The 24,856-nt window shown below is 38.5% G+C and overlaps 1 protein-coding gene across 4 annotated transcripts in view; it reads left to right on the top strand.

The window, feature by feature from the left end:
* The window catches only part of LOC146002524 (fructose-bisphosphate aldolase-like), a 205,290-nt gene that overhangs the window by 107,320 nt on the left and 73,114 nt on the right, over positions 1-24,856 (top strand). The window contains exon 1 of one of the 4 annotated variants that reach the window (XM_083140432.1): positions 13,668-13,899. The exons of the other annotated variants lie outside the window; for them this stretch is intronic. The gene's annotated coding sequence lies outside the window, so the exon portion shown is untranslated. Of the gene's footprint in view, positions 1-13,667; positions 13,900-24,856 lie in introns of those variants that run through there. 4 annotated transcript variants of the gene reach the window in all.

Below are 24,856 nucleotides of genomic sequence, written 5' to 3'. Positions count from 1 at the left end.
CACACACCAGATGGAACTGCAGACCAAATGCCTGCAACTTCTTGATAGTTTCGGAATATCTGCGATAAGAAATTGCATTGGGATTGTCAAATCAGTTATAATTATTTTCCCTCAAGTCGTCTTAAAGAAATTTGTTTTTTAAAAACGCAGTACAAGAAAATCAGGGAAACATTGTAACATTCTCAAGTTCTTTGACACAAGATGAATAGAAAAGTATCAATACTAAGTAGCGTGACCGTGAATACATACACACAACTTTGTCGGGTCTAGCAGCCCCCCCCCCTTCCTCCGCTCCCCAACAAGCTTCCGGTCAGCAGTGCCCTGGAATTTTTATGAAATAAAACAACCTTAATCATACCAAAACTTGACCCCCCCTTACGTGAACTATATATACGCCCATGGTGGTAAGAAGACAACCTGCACGTTGTCAGGTTATATTCTGTTTTGTTGATTTGGTAATATGTCGCTAATGTGAATGAATGGTGAATGCACGGATTGTGTAAAATGCATAAATAAGGAAGCCATTGAACACTTCATTGATGATTCATTATCATCATTTCGCAAAATTGAAAAGAACAGTTTTTTCACAAATTTCAATAATCTGAAAATTAAGAATTGTGTTTAAAACCTTTCTGCCTGCACCAGTGATGTGCGTCTACGCGTAAACAACGATAGTCTACATTCTACACATAGACTGTTTTATACACGTAGATGACATAATCTATTTAAACAACATGGCGAAAGGTGATAACTTAGCAAAGGGCGCCGTGAAAGTAAAACAAAACAATACTGCGTATCAGTTACTGATGTGTGAGAAGAACGTTTCATACGCTTCCTTCCAAATTCGAACAATTTTTCACCTAGGAAAAAAAAAAAACTGACATTAAAATATTCTAGTGTTTTATGGGGAAAAGACTAGTTTTGCCTCAGGACTGCCATCTGTTGTCTTTCTTGCATACTATTTATCTTCTTCCATAGTTGATGATAGAAGAGAAGAGACATTTTGTTGTAAATGGGATTCTTGTTAGTTCGTTAGGAACTAACATAGTTGAAAATGTCACTTTCTTTTCATGAAAGCCTTGAAAACTAATTTTAATGCACTTTAGATTGTCTACATCACTGGCCTGCACCGTACTAAAATTTCATCACGATCGGACAACCCGTGTAATATATGTGTACTCAACAGTGCCTTCAAACAGAAGGAACTGGCACCACTGTTAAGGGCAACATGGCCGACAGTGAACGGTCTTTGTAACCAAGATCGTTGCTTGTAACGTCTTGACTACTTCGTGTTCGTGTTGTACAATATAGTACGTTGTTAAGTTAACGTTAGTCTTTATAATAATAGTAAGACGACGAGACAACCTGTTTTTAGAATTTGAAAAGGAGCGATCCTTTGCAAACCTCCAAAAAAACCTTTTTCTGTTCTCACGACGATAAAAAATAGAAGGCATACTCGAAAAAACAATTGGCTAGTATAGATTATCGCAGAATTGACAAAGCTAAATTTTGATGCAACTCGTTTTTATGTAGGTTTACTGGTTAACTTTTAATTGGAGTTCAAACTCGAGTATCTATAATTTTTAATCCGACTATAGCGGCAATGGAGTGTGTTATCAGTCGGTCTCTAGGTCTGGCCTCGGTGTATGCGTGACGTTCTGTACGTCAAGGCGACATATGTTGCGCTAGAACTCATTACAACACGTATTGCTGCTCCTTGCGTGACGAAACTCAAGTGTCCTTCGTACAGCATGGCAGATCAAAGGTTGCCATCTGACACAATTATCTTATCTGGATTAGGCAAGGAGCGATCGATGACGTAAGTCTTTTCTTGTGTAATTAATATACTACAATTTGGGTCAACGATAGTGGCGAATTAGCGGGAGTAGGGGCTTCAAATAGACCTAATTATCCATGCCATTATATCCCTCCATAAACAGTAGAGCCATTTGTTGAAGTACATTTTATACACACCAGGTTTCGAACCCGGGACCCCTTGATTACAAGGCGACGACGTTACCACAGCGCCATCGGGAAGCCCTCATAAGATTTAATGTCCTAGGTAAGAATCACTTTTCTAAGGTACTTAGAACTGCAAAACAATAATTTAGTTTACTAACTACTCCCCCCCCGAAATGAAATAACAAAAACGAGACTAAGTGGGCATCCCCCCCAAAGGAAAAAGCTTAATTCGTACAGTGCAAACAGTGATCGGAATTAGAACCAATTAAGCAATGATAGCTTGCCATTGCCATGATGAAATGAAACTACTGCTTTCAAAAACCACCACTAGATGGTAGTGTGTATCCATAGATCATCCATCTGTCACAGGTACAAGGTTTTATGAGATGTTTCTTCGGCATAAATTCCCGTTGGAGCGATCATTCCAGCGTTGCACATGGAACCCCACCCTCTTTCTACTTTCAGACATGTTTCAAACTTCCAAGATGGGGAACAAGGGGAGGGGGAAGATTGATTGTCGAATTTCAAGTACACCTGTTGATCATTTGAAAGTCGTTTCTCTGAGTTGTCCTTGCCAAATGAAAAAGACATATCTTTCCCCTAGTTTAGCTCAAGGTACGCTGTTGAAAAAGTCAAACTCGTATTACATAGACTGGCTTTGGGGAGAAGTGCAGTTCGGGCGTATAAACAGTGACGGAAATAAATAGTTTTTATGTCACAGGTGACACTGTGATTTCTGTCACCAGGCCCGTATCCAGAATTTTATATCGGGCGGCGTCACCAGAAATATTTGTATAGGGGGTCAGGCCATTGATTAGTATAAATAATTTGCACCACGGTTATAATTGTTATTTTACAATAATAACTATTATAAGTTATTAAAAATAAACCAATTTTAATCCAAATTTATTGTTATTATTGTTATTTTACAAATGGTGAGACGTTGCTACCCGATCCAAAGTATGAGTGAATATCCAACACAACTATTGTCCATTTTTTTCTTACATTTTGTACAGTTAGTGTACTGAAATCCATAGTTATTGTATTTTGTTATTACGTTTTACACGTTCCGTTCAAATAAGGGCTTTGAAAGTAAATTTTACTCAAGTATATATTGTGTGACTTCTCACAAAGATAACTATAAATTTTGGAAGATGTGGATCCATTTATTCTTTGGATTAAATGGTAGAATATAAAACTATAACCTGGTTCCTCTATTAGGCTTGTCTGAATCTACACATATGTGCATCGTTGATCTTCTCTCAACATTGTTCAACTTTCGCCACATTTTCATCTGTTGTGGCTGTTGCAGGCCGCCCTGAACGATCTTTATCTTCAATGGAGTCCCTTCCTCTCTTAAATTCTGCAAACCATCGATAGATGGTGGCTTGTGAAGGGCAAAGATCCCCAAATGAACGGTGCAGTCTTTCACGACACTCACTCTTACCTAAACCAACTTTGAAGTCATAAAAAATCATAGCGCGGAAATGCTCTCGTTTCAGATCCATCCTTGCTCGAAACGAAACCTCAACTGCTGCTGTGTAAACTATCATGCTGACTCAACCCATTGTTGGAGCAAGTTGAAACTTGTGCAGAGTTTGCTATTGAAATGTCAATCTAAATATAGAAACACCAGCAGCGTGTTGCGTTGGCTTATTGTTGTCGATTCTCAAAACTTTCAGAGTGACCCTCGTATACACTAAACTTTTTTCGATGAAATGCAGTTTTTACTTTGGTTATAACTTTATTTCTATTATTAACAATAAAAGTGACAAATTTATGCCTTTTTTTAACTTGAACGATGTCAATATCCAGGGGGCTCGACGGACCCGTTAGACCCCCTCCCGACGCCTATGCTTATCAACAGTTGCCATCTAAAGGTGAAAGAAGGGATAGAAGCCCTGAAAATGAATTTTGCAGTATATCTCAACTTATACGGGCTGCTAAAGAAGTAAAATTAATTACCACTATACACTATTTAAATGAGATATTTGTAGGATTTCGGGGGTGGCTTCAGACCCCTTAGCCTTTCCACTGAATATGTGCCTGTGAGTCACCTGTTAAACTGCTATTCCTCGATTGTAGTTAAACCGTGATATATCGATAAAGTGCAATTTCTCGATCACAAGTTAAACTATTATTTCGTTTCATTGCTTATGCATGCCTAATAAGTTTCGCGGTTTGATCATTGCTTTCGCGCTTTTCACACTTAGCTTCGGTTTCGCACATGTTCAGCATTGCAATTCGAAATGGTGTTTAACCCCCTCCCCCACGTCGGCACGCGCCAAGAACAATAGGGGGAGGGGCCTCCAGTTGTCGCGCAGAGAAGGTGCCGCCGTGTCTGTGGCGCAATGCCCTAAGCACGGAAAATACATTGCATGAACACGCGCGTTTTCTTGACGCGCGCATTTTTTTTTTCTGGGGTGAAGTGTTCTCCGAGGCCATTTGGGGTAGAATCACGACACAGGAGGCCTTGCGAGTTGAGTCCATAATTTTTAGTTGGCTCAAGGCTGTGAGAAATATTATCAGATGTGCTGTGCTTCGTTGTTCATGACTGTAATAAGATTACCCCCCTCTCTCACACACACAGTACAATATATCTATATTAGACTGCTGCAGAGAGAGGATTTCGCTCGAACGCCAAATAGTTAGCACAGATGACGCTAGATAGCGTACGGAATGGATGATATTCAATGTGACGTCAGCGGCGCAGAGCATGATGGGAAATGTGGCCAAATCCGCACGTGGTCCGGCTCAGTCCAGCAAACCACAACAAGCGTGAAGCGAAGCATATGCTGCGTGCATGAAAATGACCCGACGTTTAACATTTTTAATTGTATTATTGTAGATTTTCAAATGTAGGTCCTTTTGGTGAATTAATACGTTGTGTGCAGGTGTGTCTGTTGTGTGTATGCCATTGTTTATGTATTAATTGTGAGAGAACATTCAGACAGTTTCGTCGGTGGTTAAGATGGAGTGTTTTTTTCCAATCCGGGGTGAAATATGAATCGTACGTATTTTAAGGCAAGTACTGTGTTTATGACTAACGTTATATGACTTTTATGCTACTCTTTACATCCAGATGCTTTGCGACGCGCGTGGATGCTGTACGATCTCTAATAACATTCACAAAAAAATTAAATGCTGCTTATCAATCAGCGAATGCGTTCGCAGTATGCGTATATACTTTTCAGCATATCTTCTATAGCTCTCTGAATATACATACGAAAAGTGATAATGATACGTTACAGCCTTAAAAATATATAGTACACAATTTTGTACTTCGGAACATTTCTATAAATTATTATTTTCACGAGACAAAGTTTGACTTTAATTCACTTTTTTTTTAAAAAAAAAATATTTTTTTTCAATTCCCCTCCACCGGGAATCGAATTTTGGATCCTTCGATTGCAAGCCACTGTACTATCGGATAGGCCCGATTGATTCCATGAGATTATAAGTTTACAAACTCCTTAAGAAATAAGGTTGCCAACTAAAAGGAAATTTGGTTGCCAACTCATAGGAAATCAGGTTGCCAACTCATAATAAATAAGGTTGCCAACTCCAGAATCACCATCATCATCTCACTGATATGAATAATTTTGTTTACAATTTCTGATCAATTTTTCTCCTGTATTTTATTCTCTAGACTTCAGGCTTCGCAGATAACCTAGCTAGCCTAGAATATACGCTCCTGATAAATAAACATGAAGGTAAGATGGGCATTAAATTTGAACTTTGTCAAAAGAAATTTAGTCAAGTTTTCTCAGTGCTACTAGTTCAATAACTTTCTCGCGTATGAGTTTGGATATTCTTAGAAAGTAAATATACTGTTTCTAAATAACCTGTAAAGCTAAGGTACGTAGAACCGCAAGGCAATAGTTTACTGACTGGTAACATATACCAGTTTGCATCCCTCTCCCCAACAAAAAATTCTACCCCCTCCCCAGAAATGAAATCAAAAATACTCCTGAGTGGACATCTCCAAAAGCAAAGATACTTAATTCGTACAGTGCTGGGAGGTAAGAGGCACCGGAGCGTGGTGATGATCACAGCATCTTCCCAAAGGCCTACATTGTGATTATGTGGCCTTTTCTTCTCCGTCTCCCTATATCATCGTTTCTCAGTCTATGGGGCGCGACCCACTTCTGGGTTCCGAGGGGGCGTTTGGTGGGTCGCGAAGTAGGGCTCGAAAATGTATTTACTGTGTCTTAAAAACCTATCACATTTAAATTACTAAGATATATTTTTTAACAATTTAAATTCAACCCGTGTTGTACGTAGTCTAGACTCTACATTTCTTTTATCGCGCACTACTTCGGCATATTTCAATTTCGGCATGTGTGTTTAGTTAGACTAGAGTAAATTAGTATTCTAAATCACATATTTACTTTTATAGAATGAAGTATGTGTAATTTGTTTAAGCAATCGTAAAAGAGGGCTTCTTAAAGTACTCAATGTTAGCAAAAACATGATTTTAAACTGGGTGCCCACCTCTGTAAGTAATTTTGCCGGCGCCGATGCTTATGGGTCCCACGAAGTGTAATATCCTTCAAGGTGGGTCCCGGACTGAAAAAGGTAGAGAACCATTGTGCTATATGCTTGATGAAGTGTACAGGGGGGGGTAGCTGTACCTTTCACCTTACCTCCTCAGTCACAGAGTGACTAGGAGAAATTCGAAACTTTTTTTTTTTTTTTGAAATCTGAGCAATTCTTCGACACGAGATATTTTTAAAGTAATCGCCAGTCCCACCTTTAAATAGTTTGTTCCTCCTTTAACCCCCCCCCCAATCACGTCTTCTGCCACACCCTATTCGCACTCTAGAAGCTGAATTCGACTGTCTCTTCCACATGCAAGTAATACGTCTACCGAAATGTAAACAAAATCTGTCTCACGAGCAATGAAGGAAGGGGGCTCGTGTCCCCTCGGCCCCGCCCGAATTGTCGCCCGCCAGTCCCTTCCTTGCCTTTCTACAAACGGAAGCGGCGCACATGAACCAATCAATAAGCCTTTCCCCTCCCCAAACAACACGACGTGAAGGATTTTGGGAAATCCAGCAGTGCTTCCATCCCCTTCTAAAAGTCTCTAACTTATATGAAGCCCTAGAAGCAACGTATGGGTTTCAGAGGTACTCGAAGTTTCTTAAAGTCTTAAGGGGAGGAGATACAGTTACGCACCAATTGTAAATTTATTTCAATGTCGCCCGAATGGGCACTGCTACTAAAACAAACCCTGGGTGTATCCAAGAGTATGAATTTCTCTCCATGTTGCAAGTGGAAGCGTTTTCTTATGTTGTAAGATGTTTGAAAAATATGATTAATAAGAATTTTCGTAATCCCATGTATTCCTTATGGGGAATCAACTTCAACATCAAGTTACGGCTAATCAAATGGAAGTTTCGACTTTTCCGCTGGTGAAATTCATCTTCAAACTGCCCTCTTTCCGTTGACATCTTTTTCTATTCCATCGGAAGTTTTATATTCCCAAGAGAACGAATCAAATTATACTCCCATATAATCAATGCTTTTCTACTTGCCTCCTGGCAGTGTTGCCAAACCTGATGCGCATAAGAGAAGTAAATTTCACCTTAAATGGAGTTAAACTGACTTTCATGGAGCTAGATCTACGAAGACTGGATGAAGTGCCTCCTAGGGTAATGTTAGTTGTTAACTCTAAATTGATGACAATTTATTCTTAGTTTTCAACATCTAGATCCGGCGGCATCGCCATCTCAATAATCCACCGATGGTCGTATGGAATTAAAAGTAAAGGATTCCCTGAAAACAACAATATTATGTCAATTTCACGTCAAACACGGCACTATAAAGAAGTAGTTGGGGAGATAAGAGGGAGTGGGGCGACGCAGCCAATATAACAATATCACGTCAGTTGCAAAATGTATAACTATGACAAAAGTTTGTCTATGTTGGGCCGGAACCAGTGATGGCATCATAGTGGGGCACGGGGTGGGCATCCCAGTTCACAGCCGAACGAGTGCACGAAATAGCCAGATCTGGCTCCAAGAGAGATAAGTTGGCACACTGCCACGGGCGGAAGAGTTTGGGAAGAGTGCCCTGGAGACTGTATCGCATGCGCTTAAACCATTGTACAGTCAGCGGCAATAAAATTAGACAGCTAGATCCTGAAATACTCGCTTCCCTGCAAAGCGTTGTGTGGGTTGCATAACTCTACGGCAGTAAGTGGATTTTAATAGCTAATATTCAATAGTAACAATTACCAGCCCCGTAGTATGCCATGACCCTCTTCACTCAGCGAACTAAATGCAACATATCGATTGATGCACCAGAATGTATCGATTGATGCACTAAAGTGTGTTTTATGGCTTCTTCAAAGAATCAGATTCACATTTGATGCATTTGGGTGCAATTTTGTTTGACGTGAAAGAAACACCAAAGTCCATCATTTGATTCAGGTGTGGATTTATTTCAGTCGAGATGCACTTCTATGTATCAATTGATGCGTTTTGATGCACCAGAATGCATCTTTTTTGATGATACACTTAAACGTACATAAACTCTGTAGCTCAGACCAAACGTTTAAGTGCATCATCCAAAAAGATGCAGGAAGGTGCATCAAGGAACATCAACTACATAGGCGGAGTTCTGGAGGGGCCAGAGGGGACCTGCCCCCACCCCCCAACTTAAAAAGAGACTAAAAAAAAACATGTTTAGGTTCAGTTACTACATTTTTGTTACGAAGCCATACCGCAAATCTTGACGTTTGGCATGATGGCATGTGCGGTAATTGCGCCGCAATAGCGGGACTTAGAAGATTTGATTGATGTGTACAGTTTGAAGAAAGAAAAACGTAAAATGACTTTGTGTCGAGTCAACAGTTACTGCTGAGGCATCAAAAGAACTTTTCAATTTAATTTTTCTAAAATTTCTGAAGCTTACTTTTGTACCGTAACTTTTTTAAAGTAATACGAGTATTGTATCAATAAAAAATTAATAAAATGCAATAATCGTACTGTTTTACTGTTTTGCTTCTTTTAAAACTGACAACCAATGTACTAATTAATATTTGTTTACTTAAGCGAGGAAATTTAACATTTTCAAATCTAAAAGGCATAAAACTCAAGTGTTTTTAAGTTGTTGTTTTTTTTTTAATTTCCGGGGGAAGGCCTCCGGACCCCTTATAAGCTAGGGGATATTCAACAACCCTCAGGTACATCATATGCTTCTCCCAGAGTCTGCCCCCCCCCAAAACAAAAGCTCAAACTCCGCCCATGATGAACTGATGCATTGAAGTGCATCTCGACTGAAATAAATCCATACTTGAATCAAATGATGCACTTTGGTGTTTCTTTCACTACATACAAAAATGCACCCAAATGCATCAAAATCTGATTCTTTGAAGAAGCCATAAAACGCACTTTAGTGCATCAATCGATATTATGCATTTAGTTTTCTGTGTGTTCATTACAAGGCGACAGCGTTAGAACTACACCATCAAGAAGCCTCAATTTTGAGGTACTAGTAGGAAAAGTTGGTGGGAAAATATACCGTAAGTAACACTGTATTCTCGGAAAGTTGTAAAGCCACAAAGAGAAAGGCAAAATTTGAAGGCGTTTAAAGATTTTAGAAATAAAACCTTAATAGAAATTAACTTGCTGGGACTGGTTGTCTGGAGAAAGTAAGTAATCTATCTCAGGAGATGTTTTAAAATCAACAATACCTGCTTGATAAAATCTCGTGGACTATGAGATGTTGAAAATATCGGTTTGACGCGGCATAAACTACCTATTGGTACGTCAGCCTTCCTATAATGCTCAAACAAAATTCCAACTTGATGAGATCAAATATTCTGATTTGCCCTTCTTATTTGTCTGATGAAATGAACCAATAAGTGCCTCTTATGTATCTCTTTGGGTTAAAAGCACCATTTTCCGGATCGGTAGCCGAGCGCCGGGCTTTCGATCTCGCCACCGAAGTTCTTGGGTTCGAGTCCCGGTTAGGGCATGAGTGGTGTTTAAGAGTGTTCCTTCACCTAATCATCACTCATCCTTAGCACAGTGCGCTACGACGCCACAGGTTCCGGGTTAGATCCCCAAAACTAGAAGTGGGGGGGGGGACAGTTTACTTTTCCTTCTATAAGATTTAGCATGGTGCAGGGTCCCCCTCTAATCGCCCCCAGTAAGTACAAATAATTGCGTCACTGATACGGGTGCCAAGAAACATAAATTACCTAGTGATTCGAATCTCCAGCCTCTGAAGTAGAGTTCACTCTCCGGAAATAGCTGAGACGTTACTTTTAACAAAGTTTTCTTCCAATTCCTATTCAATGTGGGTAACCCCAAGAACGAGTAAGCAATATTGATTGAATTATCCAACGAACCTAAACACATCTCTGTTGTGAAGATAAGTGAAGGGCATTTACTTGGTCAAAGTTTGGTTTTAATGACAAAAAATAATAGCTTATTTTAAAAATACTTTAATGCTGTTAAAGAACATGTTTCTTCTAGGTATGTGCTTATTTAATACCTACATAATGCCATCAAAGCAATAATGATCTCCTAGCTTAAATTGCTAGATGATTTTGCAATATACTTATTAAGTTATTCAGCAGTAGCTTCAATTAATTCTTGTCAACAATAAATCCAACTCCTTTTAAAACCAAAGTGCATAAAGTGGACTTAAAAAATAAACTCACGCTTAGGATTTGGCTCTAATCAAGGAGGATTCCCCGGTTTGGCGCCCGAGGTAGTCACCCGGCCCTGCTTGTTAGATGTATGCAAAAATTATTATTATTCTTGTTCACTATTATTAGCGGAGCGAGGGAGAAAGTTTTTACTAAATATTTTGCAAATCGAGAATGATATTGAATATTGTAGATCGGTATTTCTGTGTTTTGAGTGATTTTGTCAGGTTATCGAATGTTGAATTATCTATACCCAATAACATCACTCTTCTTGTGATCGACGAAAAATTCACCGAGATATTTCGTTAATATTTTTTATATTTTTCATGAAATAAAATTCTCCCATAGCCTCATTTTCAGTAAAAGGTGGACATAACTTTGGTTGCCAATACATTTAGCATCATTATGTACGCAAAAACGGGAACAAGTATTTGAGAGGGTGAGAAAACACTTCTTCTGGACCCCGAAGCTCGAGTGCACACCCATAAAGTCAGACGACCAACCGCCACTAGATCAAACCATAAGAGAAGTGAAAATGCAGAAAAGGACAGTGTAGAAGTAAACGTCACTCTTGTAATTCATAGATTTAAGATGCCGTTGGGCTTTTGGTGTGTGTTTCTCTAAAAAGGCTTTTTGGAAAATTTCTCTCGTTTAAAAAAATCGCTATGATTCCAAATTCTTAAAAATGACATGTTTAAAATTCAATATGACGAAATCAAGTAAATCATCTTGTGATTTCCTTTCGTTGTTCACTGATATTTGCATTAATTTTTGCGACGCCGTGAGTCTTTTTTTCTTCTTGGATATCTAGACGTTAATGTTCACTTGAATTCTTCACAAGGAATTTTGCACAGATGTGATTTTAGCAAATTTGGAATATCGTACTTTTTTTTGAAAGATGAATTTTCGAAAACTTATCTTCCGAGACAGAACGAAGATTGTTGTCGCTTAGTCCATTGTTGCTTTTAGGGGTCGTTTAAATTTAGACGTTGAAGTAGTGATCGCCACTTACTCTGTTTTTTAGAGCAGTGGTTCCCAAAGTGTGCAGGGCGGCGTGGCTGACTTACAGGGTCGCCGAGAAATAGTCCAATATTTTCACTGAAATGGCACTTAGGCCTACTTGTTAGTCTACACGTGATTTTAAATATGATTGTTCCAAATATGTGCTTATTTAGTACATTTTACACATAAAATGTTTCTGAATTTGAAATACCGTATGCGCCAAAATATACAGTACTGAAATGAAAAGATGAACAAAAGTATAAGACATGTTACAATATAGTGACTGGTCTATATGCAACCCAAATAACAATCGTGCCTTTTGGGTTGCATAACTGTCAGGAAACCTAAGGTTAGGTTGGGGCATGTGGAGTGGACGATTGTCATTTGGGTTGCATATAGACCAGTCACCTTTTTCAAACTCGGTCCACCTTCACGACCGCTTCCGTATGAGCGGAAATAATGCTCAACTATGAATACTTTTACCTCCGTCGAGAGACAAATTTCCAACAACAACTTCCTTTTCACTACTGCGAACACGTGCAGCTGGAGCTATGCCCCGTCGACAAACGCAACCAGGTGTTCGAGATGCGCGAGTTTCAGTACTGTATATTTTGGCGCATACCGTATGTGTTTGTTTTTTAACTTAAGGCAAGCAACCTAACCACACTAAGTGAGCATTGCAAGTGTTAGATAGGCCTATATTCTGATTTAGGCGCTGCGGAAAGATCTTGAAACACTAAGGACGCTGTGAAACGAAAACGTTTGGGAACCCCTGTCTTAGCGATTTACGTTATTAACTTGGAAACCTTATTGAGAGGGTCATCGTTGAAGTTTTTCGAAAAACTCCTGTAAGAAACTTGCGTACTGGAAACTACAGGTAAAAGTTATGGAACTCTGTTCGTATGGAGCCCTTGCAAAGTTCTGTAAAGGGGAGGGGGGAGCAAAGTCAATATTGCCTCCACTAGCGACACTGTTATGTGCGCTCGCGAGCAAATAGTACTTAACGCCTAGTACTAGTACGCGCGGCATGTAGTACAAACTTAAAAATGTATTAACAGTTAACTATAAATACGCGATATTGCATGAGTGCGAAATCATGGGGGGACGGGGGATTTCCCCCCAACAATCTAGTCCTCAAAAATCTCCCCCACCAAAAATTTTCGGGGGGGATAGTTTTTGTTACAACAAACAAAAGATAAACAATTACTTTTAATTTCAAATATACTGTACTAAGAATAATATCGAATACATACACAAATTAGTGTAGTTGTGAGTGTTCAATGCTTTTTCTCACTCAAGAGATCATTAACAAATCTACATCAATATGCACAATAAAAGTAAAACAAGAATGCAAAACAATAATATCAATAATAATAATTGATTTATATTAACATAAAGCAAGAACTTAATAAAAACTTACACATAATAAAACCACTTCAACTATTTCATAATTTATTAACATTTTTAACCAGTTAGTAAAGTTTGCTACTTTATAATATTAATATCTGATACATTTTAACAAATGTATTTATTTTTGGGTAATTAATAATAATAATAATAATAATATATTTTTAATTTAGTCATTTAATTTAGTAATTTATTTTTACTTTTTAATAACATTATAAATATGTATATCGTATAATTTATATGTATGTTTGTGGGGAGGGGGTTTGTAGATTAAGATCCTTCTCCCCCCCACCAGTCTTAAATGATTTCGCACCCTGCCGGAAACACCCTGTGTCGCGATAGTGATGGATTTTCGGCAGTGATTGGTTTAAAAGCGAATCAGATAAGTGTTTGTCTAAGGGAGTTGTAAAGTAATTCGTGTACATCTTGCGTCCGTACATGCAAATGAAAATAAAATAAGCTCCGTCTGTGCGGAGAAAAGTGAAACACGCGAGAGCAGAGGGATACCAGCTTGTTGTTCTGTTCTCCAGCCCCGCGGCATAAATGTGACGTCATCGCCCCTTTCCTACCATCCACGTCTGCGTGACGCTGGGACTGCAGTGTGCTAGCTGCATTGCAGAGTCGGGTGGCGCGGTCCAAAGGCGGCTTCGGGTAAGGGGCGCGGGTCCCGATCCGTGGCAGTCCCGCTTGGGCGACGGGACACGCCGGTCCCTGCTTCCGAGGCCTCTCTCGGACAGGGTACCGGTCCGCCCTAGCGTTCGCCCCTTCAGGCACAAGGAACGCCGCTGAAACTTCTTGACAGGACGGGGAATGGATTGGAAACGGACCTCTGTTCATGCAAATCGTGGGTTTTTGTTCGTCTGACGGTGAGTTTTCCATGTTGTGTGTATGTGTAGTGTAGGGGTTAACGCACTGTGCTCGTGTCCTTCCTCTGTTTTGCTTCGAGGATCCACGTTGGTAATCCACATTACATCTGTTCAACAATCCTTCCGTTTCTTCGATGTCTGTGTCAGTTCAGCAGCAAAAGTAAACTTTATTTTCTATGACAGAAGCCCATGCAAAAACAGTGGGACGAGATATAATTTGGACATAAAGTGAACGTTACATTCAAAATATACGCAATCATTGTGAGAAATCCATACGAACAAACACAATTTTCGTTATTTTCCGTGGCGATGAGGATGAATGAAATCTATGCCTTGTCTGGGATTCGAATCTCGGACCTTAGAGGTTCTTAACGCTTCACGATAACCACTCCGCCACAGAGGCAGGCTGAAGCGTTGCAAGTGTTGCAGTGTATCCCCGATTAGCCTGTCATTTCATAAAGTGAACTTAAATCAAATTTTGAAATGCTTTTACCAAACTTCAGGTAAAAGAGGGAGTAGATTACAATTTCACATAGGTTGCACATTTATTTTCAAAAGTATTGTAGAATGAGTTTCTCCTTACGTTACAAGTACGAAAGTTTTCCACATTCAGTAAGATGAATGGAAGATCGATTGAATAGAATGAATAGTAAATATGAAATCGTAAATAGTGAATCGGTTATAAACGTTGGGTTTCAAATTCCGCAAAAAGAAGTTTCACGCTGCGGCATTGCTGAGAGAAGCACGTGTGTACAAGTAACTCTAAATCGGTTACTATTAATCTGGAAATACATAGATTACAAATTTATACCACGATTCCAATATATTTCTTCTGGGAAAGTTTGGTTCACTGTTGCACTGTGACGTAGATAGATTAATCTGGACAGAGTGTAAAGTGGAATCTTCTAGGTTACGAATTCTATTCGAATTTTCCTAAACAGAACTATTTAAAATTTTTATGTCAGTGTAGAACATCTTCGCTTGTAGCGGGGCTTCCAACAGGAGGAATTTTGACTGCTACTCCCGACTCTGTATTTCGTGGAGATAAATGTCTATACATCCTGGAGTTTTCGTTCCAAAAGTACAAACTGTCACTCTTCGACTCATAAGGGAGAGAGAACTGGAGACATATCATAGATATAAGATGCAGCAGTGTCATCTCGTGCTGAAAATATCAAAATTGATGCTAAATATAGTGTTCAACGTCACTGCCGGTACACGTGATAAGGATAGTAATATTCGTATGTGAATTGTATAATTATAAGCTAATCGTGTGTCGTGACGATGAAAATGACTGATGATGAAACAAGTGTTCGTACCTTATCAGCAGATCCCAGGACCAGCGGCTTTAGAAATATGGCGGGAAATGCATCATCATGTCTGAGTTACAGCTGTGAGAAAATGCTGCCGACAAGATCAGGGAGAATCACAGTATAACACACATAATTTGCAATACCTAACCCTAATAGAGACCTATACAAGTACTTACGAAGTGTGTGAATATCATGGTTGACACGTAGTGACCACACATCTACCCAAGGTTTGTACGAACACTGATAAGCTAGAGGTACTCGGTTCGATTCCCGGGTTGTTTTTCTTTGCTTTTCTTCACTTATTCGTCTGTGTCGTCACTCATATTCTCATATTGCAAAAAAACTGCTCTTACGTTCGAGTCTTAGTTAAGATATACTGTTATGCAGCTATTCTTATTGCTTTTTATGAACATCTGCGTACAGAGAGTTCGACCTTTGTACTACCCTGAGCTTCGTACATTCCTTTAATGTTTCATCTTTCTATCTGTTATGGTTTCTGAGAATGTAATGTTTTTTTTTAAAATTTTTGTAATATTCTACATGTAAATTTTGGTTTTCCCGCCAACTTGCTTTTCGCCGACGATCTTAAGCTTTTCCACGAAAAACTACCTCTGAAGAGGTAAATAACAAGTTAGATCTTAACCCAACAAAATGCAACGTAGTCATGTACTCAAAACGCAAAGCACCTTATGTTTTTCCATACCGCATTAAAAATATACAAATCACACTCAAAAATGAAATTAAAGACCCGGGAGTGACCTTCGACTCCAAGCTCAAATTTAATAAGCATATTGAAGTTGTTACGAACGACGCTTTCAGAAACTTAGGTTTTATAATCCGGTCAAGCCACGACTTCACGAAAATAGAACCAGTGAAAGTACTATACTATTCCCTCGTACGGTCAAAACTAGAATATGCGTCAGTAATCTGGAATCCCACTCAAGTAGACTTAATTCATAGACTAGAACGTATTCAGTCAAAGTTCCCTAGATACCTGAAATTCAAAACCTGTGGAGAATATCCAACATTCGATTCATACGATAATCTAATCTCAGAGAACAACTTCAGCAAACTAGCACTCCGGTGACAAGTAAATGACCTGCTCTTTTTATATAAAGTAATAAATGGTATAATAGACGATTCCAACTTGTTATCAGCCGTATCATTCAATGTTCCCGTTTCCAAAACGCGTCCCAAGGACAAAATCTTGGATTGCCGAGCGAGAACGTCAATTCTTTCTACCTCTCCGGTGTGGAGAGCGTACAACTCTCTCAACACAATTTCAAGTGTAAATAACACAATCGATAGTTTTCCAATGACGTTATACAATTTACATACTATTCCTGGAACACTGAAGTGAATTTATTGTAGTAATATTATGTAATTAGAGCACTATAATTTGGCTCGGCCTGTTGGACTCTATATCAATAAAGTAAATAAATATTACGGTTTCTAACATATTTTTAATAATATATATTATATTTCTGATATAATCGGAATGGTTATGAAAGTTAGATTCATTCTGCTTGCAGAAGAAATTTCCGTACACGTGATGCCGCTGGGAAAAAATTAGTGGAGAGGCAAGGGAGCCTTCACATTTTAGTATACAACTAAATGCACTGCTTTTATCCTTAGAAGTACATCTAGTTGGGAAGGAGGTTTTATCCTCTTCGCGGGGCCAACACTTCCGTCAGTGGCAAAACATTATCCATTTTATTGTCTCAATTAGCCTAATGAGAGCAAAATGGTGTTAAAGAATGAAAATACAATGCATCATTAACTCCAATCGCCACGCTTAACTGAAAGCACTAATATCCAATATAAAGCTGCCCAAAATAACAATGGACAATACATTCACAAGCTTACAAAGCCTGGGTTAGAAGATAGTGTGTTTTCTGCACACAAGATGTCACTACCGTACTGCGGGAAAACGAGAATGGTGCACTTGAACTCATAAACAAGCCACAGTTTGCAGCAGACTGTTATCGTGAATGCAATGAACTTCTATCCTGAAATATATACATCCTGCCAGGCAGCTGTTGAACCCTTTCTACAGGTGGTCTTTGAAGAAGAGTTCGTGCATCGGTAAAAATATAGTCGTCACGGAAGTTATGTACCATGCGGCGCTGCTGTCACTAACTTTTTCAAACTTTGAGCACGTCACGCTTTTCACAACAAGCGTTCACGGTGATTGGGAGTCACGTAACTGCTCAGAAAAGAAACGGGAGAGGCAAGTACTACTTTTGAAATCATTCTAGATCCAGACTTCTAAAGAATTGAATTTTGTAAAGTATTATTTCCCGAGAGAAATGAATATCGGTCGTATTTAAAGCATATTTCGTACGAAAGAGTGTTCAAGCTTCACTGCAAGGGTCTTTCTACGACCTTTTTCTAGTTGTTACAGATATATATGAGGCATTCCATTGTCACGGGTGAGACACTCGCGGACTACATTAAAGTGACAGGCACGTATCTAGAAATATGTTTCTGGGGGAGGGGGAGTCCGAATCAAGTGTCTCAGGAATAATAATAATGTTGAAAATAAAATAATTATATTAAATCAAATTAATACTAATTGCAATACATAAATTAGTATTTGATTGATTTGATGTTTTAAGTCCACTTTATGCACAGGAAGGCTAATCGGGACTGGACCTACAGTTTAAAGTGGGATCCGAACCACTATGTGCCTCCACCGGATATCGAACCCGGGACACCTTGATTACAAGGCGACGACGCTACCTTTGCACCATCGGGAAGGCACTATAAATTAGTATCATTTTATTATTACACGGATAGGTAAACAGACTGTATAAAGAATAGAGATATAACAGCGTATATTGATTACGTAGATTACCTGTAGTTAAGATCGGAATAACTTACATAAAAACAAGTGCCCTGGCAATGAAATTAATGTCAAATAGATGAATAATTGAATATTTAATGAATAACAAAATGGATGTTAGATGCAGTTGGAGAAAAGTAAAATTTCTGATTAATGTTTTATGCGTATTATTATAAGTAGTAATGTACATAAATCTTCTTTGTAATGTCATTCAAAGCTGTATGATCCCAATATAATCCTTGCCTTATAAAAGGTTCAGAGGAAATCAATAACCATCGATTATGCAATAAATGCTAATATTTTCATTACTTTATTTTAGTACTTGGTAAGTCTTTCGGGGGGCCGGACCTCCCCTTGATACGTCCTTCCTGTCTTTCAAAATCGTATGATTCCAATATAATCCTAGTCTTCCTGTAAGTTCAGAGGAAATTATACAACAAAGGCTAAATTAATATATACTTCATTATTTAATTTTAGTACTTGATAAATCTCGGGGGGGTGAGTCCGGACCCCCTAAATACGTCCTTGTAAAGTAACTATTCTACTGATAATTAAGCAACATTTTTTTTAACACTTTCTGTGCAATGAAATTTGAAACGTAACACTGTTGATTAAACATAACTACCCTTAAAATACTTTCCCAGATTTGTAGCTGCAAGTGAACAATTTTGTCATGAGTGGGACAGTCGAGACACTACCTCTTTACTTAATAATAAATGTATTTTAATTTCTGTGAATTGTCAAATGATGGACAATAAATTACAAAAAACGAAGAGAAAAGGTAATTGACCTTTGAATATTCTAGTGGAGTTGAAGGGGAACGTAACTTTTAAAGGAGAAATTAATTGTATTTTGGTGTCACTGGTGGGACACAATACAAAAGAAAAGTAAGTGAAAAAGTTAAAATAAACTAATAATATGTAAAATATCTTCTCTCTTCTAACTTGATTATGAATTTTTATCCAAATGACAAGTCTAGATTGTCCACTCACAAGATAGATTGTTCACTCACAAGATAGGATAAAGTTACAGTATTGCATTCAATTAAAGAAATTGAAATTCAGGAACATTTTGACATGGAATACCCCATATACCTAGGTATATGTAACACCTATTTGTATCGTTTGTAATGAACATCAAAGTGTGAAATCCGATCATTTTACTAAGCTGAACTTTGAGAACCCCATTTGGGTTGTATCTTCCCATCTCTGCTCAGTATATGAAATAATATATTAATAATTAGTTTATTTTTGTGATACGTAGACTTTCACTTTTCTACATATTACGGTTTCTAATATATGTAATCGAAATGAGAGGTTTCTTTTTTGTTAATTTATTCTGCTTGCAATCATCTTTAAAGTTTTTGTATCAGTGACCGCGACAAAAGATAATAAATGAGAGGCATGGAGTTGGGGATATTTTCTGAGAGGGCAGTCACATTGAGTATATACCTAAATACCATTCAGAAAATGCATATTTGGGCTAAAAGAACTTTCATTTTGCTAGTTTTCCTTCTAATGGGGGCGTTCACCTATCTGCCCACTATGGCGCCGTCGCTGTTCTGTAATTTGAGATGTGATACTCTCTCTGGCAACGAAAGAAAGGAATAAAGAACAAGGAAAGATCAAGGAAGTTAATTTGTAAAAAGACGAGAAGATGGCGCGGCAGTCAACCAAATATTTTCTCCTTAGATTGTTTGAGCTAGTCGATTAAAAGTTGGTTGTTATTTTTTAATGATAAAGTAGCAGATTTTCATAGTGTTTAACTATTGTCTCAAAGGAATAAAAGTAATTAAAATTGTAGTTTGTGTGTTTTGGCTTATACAGTTTCTTAAGATAAAGTTTACAAGTTCGTCTACAAATAGGTACACTTTCGAAAGTAAAGTAAGTAAGCAAGGCATATGGTGGTAATTTCCAAAATGTTCATTCTCTTTTATCATGATATATCCCAATTATATAATGCTAGTGTAAGATGTAAAAAAATAGACACGTCATGCAACCCATTGAAGCCAGACTGGCCGGCCCTCTGGCGGAGTGGTTAGCACATCGCGCTACGGCACCAGGTGTCCCGGGTTCGAATCCCGGCCTGGACATGGATGTTTGCGAGTGTCCGTTCATCAATTTCATATCATCATCACTCATCCCCATCTTCGCAAATTAACCCAAAAGTGGCACAAAAAGCGAAGTAAGATAAAGCAAATAAATAAATAAATCCAGACTGCTGCTTCTGGCTGTCAAAAAAGTGAAAGATGTGCTTCCTGCATATGCAACAAATCTATGTGTGTTGCATAGTGCTCAGGCGTTCTTCGCAGCGGACTTGCTTGCAGGGTTGTTAGAGGTCCAGGAACCCATATTTCTAATGGGTTCCGCAACAGGACTGGGACCTTTTTTTTCTCGCTCAATTTAAATTCGGTCCAAGTTGTGTATTGCTTCATTTCAATACGGAACTTGGACCCTATTTAAACTGATTCGGACAAAAAGGTTCCTGGACCGAATTGAAAAACTTTACAGATAAAAAGATACTTTAGGGTCCAGAACCCATTTACGTTTGCTGATATTCTCTCCTGGACCGGAATTGAATTTATTTAAAATTCATGGACGTTTAATAACTCTGCTTGCTTGTCTCGGCATGATATCCCGCAGTAGTAATGGCAGCACTATGTTCCTACGCGTCAGCAAAAATTTGATGCGCCTGGTGTTATGTTACATCCGGTGTAGCGGGGTACGAGCGATTTTATTGTTGAGTCAGCAGAACGTGACTGTTGACATTGAAGGCATTGGAAGCGGTGGGGGGAGGGGGGTCAATGGATTTGTCACGTTGTTTCTTGATGTATGCTAACCTAACACGTGTGTATGTTTCTGTGTGTGTGGAGGAAATGCGCGCGCAACCATTGCGTATGATTCAAAGACATGAAGAAATGATTTAAAGATGGCGCCGAAGGTTCTTTACCCCGAAAGCTTAGCGGCTAAGGTTATTGCTCTGTAAAACAAGAGGCATCGAGGGTTCGATTCCTGGTAGAGTCAATATTGATTGATTGATAGATTGAGTTAGTTTTTTAAGTCCGTTTTATGCACGGCAAAACTAATCAGGATTGGAGCTACAGTTGAAAAGTGGTGATTCGGACCACTATGTGCCTCCACCGAGTATCGAATCTGGGACCCCTTGATTACAAGTCGACGATGTCAATATTGAATGGTCTCGATTAGCCTGGGTGTAAATAAAGGCAACGAAATGGTTGAGTTCGAAAATCGAGTTGGGTTAGTGGTTAATGTTGTCATCTGGCAATGAAGAGGTCGCGGGTTCGATTCTCTAGGTAGTTAAATTAGGCCAATTGTTTAGTCCCGCCATTATAGGTCCCCGATTAGTCCATCTGTGCATAAATAGTGTTTGAATAAAATCAATATGGCGGCCTTTTGTTAGTGGTTAATGTTGTCGCCTGGTAATGAAGAGGTCGCGGGTTCGATTCTCTAGGTAGTTAAATTAAGCCAATTATTTTGCCCCGCCATTATAGGTCCCGATTAGTCCATCTGTGCATAAATAGTATTTGAATAAAATCAAAATGGCGGCCGCGTTTTGTGTTTAGCGGCGGCGGCGGCGACCGGGGCGCGGCGCGGCGCGGGGCGGCGCGGGGCGGCGCGGCGCGGGTGGTGTTTTTTATTCCGCGAGATGTTTTAACCAAGTGGTTGAGGGTTCGATTCCCAATGTTGGTGAAAATTGGATATTCAATTGTATTTGTTTAAAAGTTCCGATTAGCTTTTTTGTGCACAAAGAGAAAATGAACTAATTGGAAATAGGATGTTTATGCTGTAATGAAAAGGTCCCGGGTTCGATTCACAATGTCAAATTGGCTGATAATGATGTTGTTTTTTTTTTTTAAAAAAAAAAGAAGTGTGTTGAGTCCCCATTAGTATTTAGGCAGGAACAGATATTAAAAATCAAAACAAAATGCCTTTTGATTACAACGCAAAGACTTTACCGCTAATGTATAAAGATAAATTAGAATCTGTTGTTTTGCCGTGTGGGGCCCCAGTACCGATTAGCTTAAATGCATAAAGAGTAGGTAAAATAAGCAAGATGGCCGTCACTATTGTTTTGTGATCAAAGAGGAGTCACAGGTTCGATTCAATCAAAGGAGGCAAGATTCTATGTTTCAATTCCATGTAAAAGTCTAAAGTTATGTTTCGATTAACCTCAATGCATAAAGAGGAATTAAACAAAAACAAGTAAAATGGCGACAGATGTGATAAAAGAAAAATTGAATTAGTTTTTTATAGTGACAAGAAAAAATAGCGAATCATTGTTAGAAATAGAATGAAAATAAAGATACTTGCCTTTGCGTGTCCAGCGCTGTGCAGGAAAGCTCTCATGCTTTATCTCCGACAAGTCCACAATACACATTTTTTTTATTGTATAGTTAATTATTAATGTTGTTATTAACACAGATTCTTACCAGTGTGAAGAAAAGCTCTCATGCTTTATCTCCGACAAATTCACAATACACACTTTTTCATTATATAGTTAATTATTAATGTTGTTATTAACTCCGAGTTTTACCAGTGTGAAGAAAAGCTGTCATGCTTTATCTTCGACAAGTCCACAATACACACTTTTTCATTATATAGTTAATTATTAATGTTGTTATTAACGATTGTTACCAGTAAAAATATAAACCATGAGGATTTTTAAAAGGGTGATAAGTGAAAAAAGCCAAGACATATATTTTATCCCTGTTTATTACCAATATTTACAAAATTCAAAAGAGCCGCACACACACACACACACACACACATACATATGTAAAATGTTTATATTGTGTCACCAGTTTATCAGCATGTTATTTAACAAGTTTTTATTCTTCAAGTTTGTTTGTTCACTCACCCACATAAGGAATTGTGTCACTATCATATCCATTTTCTGCTGCAACCACTGAATTAAAATGTTTCACTATTTTTTCCACAAGCATGTTCTCGCAAAAGACAAACACTTCTTTGGAAAGTCTTTTTCCGTCGATGTTTTGTATAGACAAAGGCTCAGGTTTTGTACATCCATGTAGATGGGAAAGCACAAACTTCTCCTTATTACATGCATGGACAGGGGAAATATCTGTGCAACCGAAACATTGTTCGCGAAGGTCGAGAATGCAAGATTCCACACAGTTTCCAAAATATGATTTCAGATACGGCGACACTGTTTCACACATAACTTTCGCATGCTCGATGCACACAAATATCTTCATAAAGTTCCGCCACGAACTTTCTGCGATGAACACTATCTCCAGGGAACCGTAAGCTGGTTTCTTCCTTATAATGATCTGACGGCGATTGTACAGTGTGGTTATCAGCAATTCATGTTGCTCACTTAGTGGGTAGGAAACACGAGGCTGCTCACCTGGAATAGCGATGTAATTGTCGATTACTGGAAACAATTCCTGAAGAGCGTGCCACTCCTGCAACTGTAGTTCAACACCGGCCGCCCCGCTTCTGTGTAGCCTGACCACAGGTTGGAAATCCAGATGAGAGGAAAGTCCGATTGAGATAACTTTTGTTTTCGAAGCATTCAAATAGTAGACGTGATCGAATAATATCGACTGGCGTATAAGACTAGTTACTTGTTTTTGTTCTTCAGGTAAATGCTGATCGCTCTCTTTCTGAAGAACCCCTTTGAAATTAGTGTACGGTTGAAATCTTTTTTTCAGCGGCATCGAAATAGAGGATTCCATGACTAAGAACTGCGAGATACTGCATGTCGCAGCGTGCAGGTATACATTTGAAGAAATGCGTGGGTGTGTTTTTGAGACGCATGCGCGCGTAGCAAACCAAGCATGTGCTGGACAAAAAAGGTGGAGAGGGCGGGGCATTACAAAGATCAATGGTGAGAGAAAAATCAGCAGAATATCATAAACGTCATATTGAGGAAATATTGGATAACAAATATTAATTAATTTAATTAAAGCATCAACCGCATTGTCGATCTGAAATTAGGTTTATAGACAGGGGGCAAAATGGAAAATATCGACGATGTTCTAGTATTGGATTGTTTCTGTATTTCCATCGGTATAATCCTCCACCACATTTGAAGCATACTGTTTTATCCTCTTTTTGAATGTAAAATAATCCTGCTTCGGACAGAGCTTCTACAAACGGGAATTCTTTTGATTGCCAGTTTCTGAAAGAGGACAATCTAGCATTGAAAGATCCCATCTCTGGATATTGCGTCATTGTTCTGTAAAGACACAAAACAAGATAAATATTATAAGTAAGCTGTTGTAAACTGTAACGCTACAAAATTATTAATATACTATTAGGACTATATGTAACTTGTATAAAATTTCAAACAGTATTTACTGTCAATATTTTCTAGTATACGTACCGAATATTATAAATTTAATTTACGAGTCAGCAAATAAGTTGTTATAATATTGTCGTTTTTTATCGGTACTGGGAATAAAATTTGAAATTTATGCATGGGTTTACCAGAGGCTCTATGGAATAAATACAGAAAACAGTAATGCCCACAGTACACAGACCCGTAACTTTGTATCTGATGAGTGTTGTACGTATAGAATTTAGAGTTATTTTCCAAAAATCGCAAATGGTTATGCACATGTGGAGGTTTTCCGTAACTATCAAAAAATTCCCCCCGGGAGTTACTGTCTATGTAAATTGCTACCCAGTGCTTCCCGGGGCTATCTTTGGGATCTGTATTTACAATCAACGCTGCTGGTAGTTCCACATGTACAGGTAATTCATTAGCTGCGAAAACCCCAACATGATGATTGTCAAAGGCTCTATTTGATATT

Source organism: Lepisma saccharinum, chromosome 18 (assembly GCF_977018435.1).
Source record: "Lepisma saccharinum chromosome 18, izLepSacc3.1, whole genome shotgun sequence".
Lineage (NCBI taxonomy): Eukaryota > Metazoa > Arthropoda > Insecta > Zygentoma > Lepismatidae > Lepisma > Lepisma saccharinum.
This window is presented reverse-complemented; position numbering and strand designations above follow the sequence as displayed.